Raw genomic sequence first — 6,443 nt, forward strand, 5'->3', positions numbered from 1 at the left:
GAAATGCACCAACTTTTCTTGATGTAAGTTTAATTTTACATTATTATTATTATCATTATTGTTATTATAAAACTAACGTGTATATATTCTAATTATTATTTCAGTTTTTTTTGGGTATGCCCCGTGACATCTTCGAGCTAGCTATGCGGTCAGCACCAGAGCTGATTCAGCAACCTCTCACGCAACGATGGAACTCGATCCACAATAACACGAGTGAAAACGCCTCTAAGATAGTTGAAGACAAAACAGAATAATGTTAAAATACATAAGATTTACTAAGTTATCTATTAAATTTGTATTCAAGTATTTTTAATTTTACGAATTATGAATTCATGTGTTTTCTTATTATATTAACATTACACACTTTTAATAAATTAATAAATGAATAAATAAATAACTAATTACCTATAAATTATCATTAAATTAATTCGTTTCTGTGTAAATATATAAGATATACATCGCTCGTTAAAATTAGTTCATACAATGGATCCGCGGTGGAAACACCCTTGGACGTCAATTATTTGCGGTCCCACAGGCTGTGGTAAGACAGTATTTGTAAAAAGGTTCATTAAATATTTGCCTCAGATGAGTGATACGAGTTTCTCGAGAATAATATTTTATTACGCTGAATGGCAGACTTCCTATACGGAATATTCGAATTATAAAAATATTGAGTTTCGTGAAGGTTTACCACGCAGTGAAGATTACACTAACGATATGCGTCCGAAATTGCTTATTATCGATGATCTAATGCGCGAGGCCTCAAATAATAGCGTCGTAGATTTATTCACGAAGGGCAGCCATCATAGGAACCTAAGTGTAATTTTTATTACCCAAAATATTTTTCATCAAGGACACGGTCAAAGAGATATATCCTTAAACGCAAATTATATCGTGATTTTCAAAAATCCACGTGATAGATCCCAAATACAACATCTTGCAAGACAAGTTTATCCCGAAAATACACGTTTTTTACAAGAAATATACTATGATGCGACATCTGGCCCTCATGGATATTTACTACTAGATTTAAAACAATCAACACCTGAAAATTGTCGGTTTCGCTGCTGTATTTTTCCAGATGATCAACATCAATTCGTTTATATAACCAAGAAAAGTATAAATAATAGGTCTAAAAGTTACAATGTACCAGTATACCATCGATAATGGCGCAGCGCGGACCGATCAAGAAGAAACAGCTTGCTATACTCCACGCCCTCTGTTATTTAAATAACGAGCAAAGACAAGCTATACTACGCAAGGCTGACACAGCTTTAGTACGGTGTATTTACGAGTGTGCTCTGAATATATTACGTGGTAATGTGTTGTTATCATCAAAAGATCGCAAAAAATTAAAACGTTATGCACCGCTTTTGAGAAAATTATCATCCCAAGGAAGTTTAAATAATAAGAAAAAGATAATTGTACAGAAAGGTGGTTTTCTACCAGCATTTCTAGTGCCATTACTAGGCACATTGCTATCAACAATAGTCGCCCGTTAATTAACATGGAATACGCTCGCAAAATGGTATTAGTACCAGAAGATAAATTTCAAGAGCATGGTAATACAGACCAGAATGAAGATAAATCAAAAAATAAAACTATACAGACTTCAGGTACAACTCTATCACGCCTCGACAATGAAATGCATGAGATTCTAAACTCTAATAAATATAATTCTGATCGTGAAAAATGTTGGGCGTACTTGCAAATCCTTGAACGTTATTTACGTTTACTAGAATATGAAAAAAAACCTTTAGAAAATACATTTACCGAATCAAATACAAACGAGAACATAAATCTTTCTGGTTCTTCTTTTGGTACTGTTCCTAAAACGTCAGAATCTAGTATAGACTCGGCTACAACGACTGTACATCATACTTCATATGATGATGGTGTTGATAACTCAATTATAGATAGCATCCCGAAAAAATTCAAAAATAAAGCCCGTTTGTTGTTAAGACGTCTAAAAAATTTACCTAGCTCAACGATAACGTGGGATAGCCATGGGGTGGTAACACTTCACGGCAAAAAAATAGCCGGTTCAAATATAACGGATCTTTTGAACGACGCTATGAGAAGGAGAAAATCTGTCAAAGCTATAGGAAGGCGTCAATTCGCTCAAGTGTTACAAGGGTCAAATATCCCTCGTGAATATATAGGCAACCAAAATTTTTTTAATAGTACAGTATCAACTTCTACACCTACAAGCTCACGAGTTAATATAAGTATACCAATTATTCGCGAGGAGCTTGCTTCTTCAGATGAGTTTATGACCGGTGATGACGAGGGGGCTAGAACAACTCAAAGGGGTAAAGGTTCTATAAAATCAAAAACTAAAAAATTATCATGGACGAAGTTCAGACCAATGAAATGTTAAAATCCATATATTATAACCCTTCACACGAGGCCAGTTTTTCGGGTGCTAGAAATCTTTTAAAATTAACCGATAAAAGTGATTCAAAGTTATCAAAAGACATGATTGTAAACTGGCTTAATAAACAAGAAACATTTACAAAGCATCGATTAAATAGAAAATATTTTATCAGACGTACTTACAACGTAGAAGTAATTGATGATGTATGGGAAACCGATTTGGTAGACTTGAGAAGTATATCAACGTACAACGACGGGTATAAATACATTTTAATGGTAATTGACGTTTTGAGTAAATTTGCGTGGGCTGAGCCATTATATAATAAAACTAGTGAGTCTGTGACACAAGGTTTTAAAAAAATACTACTACGTAGTAGAAAAAGATTACCACGTTTAATACAATCGGATAGCGGGAAAGAGTTTCTTGGCGCATCTTTTCAAGAATTTTTGAAGAAAAACGAAATACAATTTAGAACTGTGCGAAATCCTGATGTAAAGGCAGCTGTCGTTGAACGTTTAAATAGAACGATCAAGGAGAGAATGTGGCGGTACTTTACGTATAGACGGTCAAAAAGATATATAGACGTATTACAGGAAATTATCAATGCTTACAATCATACACAGCATAGCGGAATAAAAATGGCCCCTGTAAATGTCAATGAAGATAATTATACTACAGCAATTTATAACCTTAAGAAACGCTATGAAAATAATAAACGTTATAGACTTATGAAAAAACGTAAACCTAAATACAGCGTTGGCGACATGGTACGTATCAGTAAGACTAAAGCAGCGTTTGTGAAAGGATACGAAAGTGGTTGGAGTAACGAGATTTTTAAAATTTTTAAAATTTCAATGTTCCGTCAGCCAGTGGTTTATTTATTATATGATTTACAAAACGAGCCCGTTGATGGTGTGTTTTATGAGGAAGAATTATCTCTAGTTAAATAAAAATGGCTTTAATTAGAGATAATTTTTATATTGTATTACCTAGTAACAGTAGTATGAAATATTTTCCCAATAACACGACTACACATTTTATAACACAGTTACCTCAAGCGCTGGAATTAACCGGAGAATGGGAAGTTGCGTTAGTAGAAATACAAACTCCTATGACAATACAACATATACCAAAAGGATCTACTGCAATTGTCATGGGTACAGCCAACATACCTCTAAATACTGAAGAAGGAAAAAGTATTATTGAAGAAAGTGTAGCTGATATTTACTATGGTCATGTGCCTTACGGGCAATATCAAAATATTAGCTCGTTAGTGCAATGTATGAATACACTTTCTGCATTATCTGACCATATAAATTTTGTACATGACGCTGGTGGTTATATATCAGTTCATAAAATATGTGATTGCGTAGCTATACATACACTGAAGTTAAATGAAATACTTGAAAAGATACTAGGATTTGGTATAGACTATTTACCTAAACCTATCTCAGAAAAAGACGAATGCAAAGGGGCAATCCCTGCATCGTTAGCTAATGCAGTGCCTGGAAAAATATTTGTGTATAGCGATATTTGTGAAGGTTATATAACAGGTGACGTCCAATCACCTCTGCTACGTGTCGTGCCTGTTGATACCGATCATTACCTCTACGGTTCAACTAAAATAAAGACTTTTTCACCGGGCCGTTATATACCCTTATTACGCAGAACCATGAACACTATCGAAATTGATATAAGAGACGAGTTTGGGAATCCTATTCCATTTGAATACGGTACGCTGACCGTGACATTACATTTCAGAAGAAGAATTTAAGTATAAAAAAATGGCCGGATTTGAAATAATACAGTACGGTGACGGAACTCGTGATTATAACGGCATAAGTCAAGTTTACATAGGCTCGCCAAATCAAAGAGGCCATGGTATCGGTTGCTTCCTTGGCGGGTTGTTTAGACGTGTATTACCATTTTTTAAAAGCGGTGCAAAAGCTCTTGGCAAGGAAGCTTTAAAATCAGGTATACATATTGCTACAGATGTTTTGGATCACAACGTACCAGTCAAAGAAGCGTTAAGGGCCAGAGCACGTGAATCAGGTAATAATTTAAAACGAAAAGCTCAGCAAAAAATCGACAGTCTTATGAGCGGTTCAGGCTACGTTCCTGGTCAGTTGGCTATTGCTAGTGGTATGAATAACACCATTGGTTTAGCAGGAAGGCATTCTAATAAGAGAATACGAGTGATAAAAAAAGCAGTTCGGAAAAAAAATAAACGTAAAACAATTAAAAAGAAAAATAATAAGAAAAATAATAAGAAAAATAACAAGAAAGTAAATAAGAAAAAGAAAAAGCTACGTACAGTGAATGATATTTTTTCTTAAAATATTATTTCCAAAATGTCGTTTTTACACGTGCACTCTTGTGAATGTGCTAAAACAGAGCTTGAATTATTCTCATTGCCTCCTACTCAAACAACAATCGAAAGCTCACAATGGGTCCATTATAAACCAATTTCATCGTTGACTGATAACTCACCTATAGAATTCGTCGTACAAGGGCAAGGTGATGAATATATTGATCTTGCTCATACTATGATAAGTTTGCGAGTAAGTATTACACGTAAAACTCCTGTCGCTGCTAGTGCTACGCCGCCTAAAGTAGGTCCTATCAACAATTTTATGCATTCAATATTTAATCAAGTAGACGTGTTGTTTAACCAGAAACCCGTATCAACGCCCAATAATTTATATGCCTATAGAGCGTATATAGAAACCCTACTAAACTATGGCTTGGATGCTAAAAAATCACACTTAAGTACAGTTGGATGGTGTTGTGATACTCCAGGTAAAATGGATAGTGTTGATGATGATAATCTAGGATTGAAGAAACGTCGTGATTTATTAACATGTGAAAAATCAGCCGATTTTATAGGACATTTACATTGTGACATTTTTAATCAAGAAAGATTTCTTATAAATGGTGTAGAAATGCGTTTACGTCTCACACGTGCACGTGAAGCTTTTTGTCTCATGGACGCATCGCCTAACGGTTGTAATTTCGTTATTACTGAAGCTAGTTTAATAGTAAGAAGAGCTAAAATATCACCTGGTATTCTGTTAGCACATGCACGCATGCTGGCAAAAACTACAGTGAAATATCCGTTAACACGCGTTGAAGTAAAAGCTGTATCGATACCTGCAGGTGTGCATGGTGAAACTATTGACAACGTTATTTTAGGTCAGATACCTAGACGTTTAATCATAGGGTTTGTTGATAATAAAGCCTTTAACGGCGATCGTACAATGAATCCCTTCAATTTTCAACATTTTGGTATAAACTATTTATCGCTATATGTAGACGGCCGGCAAGTTCCGTCAAAACCATCACAACCTGATTTTTTAAATAGTAAGCTGTATGTAGATGCTTATCACACATTATTTTCGGGTACAGGAATTCATTTTTTAAATGAAGGAAATACAATAGATCGATTCGATTATCCTAATGGCTTTTGTTTATACACTTTTGACTTAACGCCTGATTTATCAGCTAATAGTAACAGCCATTGGAATCTGATTCGTCATGGTACTGTACGCATAGAGGTTAGGTTCGATAAAGGTTTAGAATCAACCGTAAACTGTATAGTGTATGCTGAATATGAGAGTGTATTAGAAATAGACGCTTCCAGGCAAGTTACTATAGATTTTGCCGGCTAAGCACAATAAAATATTTAGTTGAAATGAAAAATAAAATACTTCAGTAACTGTGAAGCTGTCTTATAGTGAAGAACATTATGGCTCTTGTAATATATATTCAAGGTTTTATTAACAACGCACGAGAATTTTTACCTAAAGAAATCGGTGTTACTTCTCTAACTAATGGTGATACGGCACACTGGATTTTAGCTCCTGAATTTTCATTTACGCTATTGTCAGAAGAACGGCAGGTTGAAAATAATGATTTAACAAGAAATCATGGTCTTGAATGGTATGACGGTGAGGCAATGATAAAATACGTACACATACAGCTCCGCTTTTTTTGTCAATGTGCTATGAAAATTTTTACAAAAGGAAAACTGCAAAAAACATACTTAGAGGGCCTACTTTGTCGTCCT

Source organism: Microplitis mediator, chromosome 11 (assembly GCF_029852145.1).
Source record: "Microplitis mediator isolate UGA2020A chromosome 11, iyMicMedi2.1, whole genome shotgun sequence".
Taxonomy (NCBI): Eukaryota; Metazoa; Arthropoda; class Insecta; order Hymenoptera; family Braconidae; genus Microplitis; species Microplitis mediator.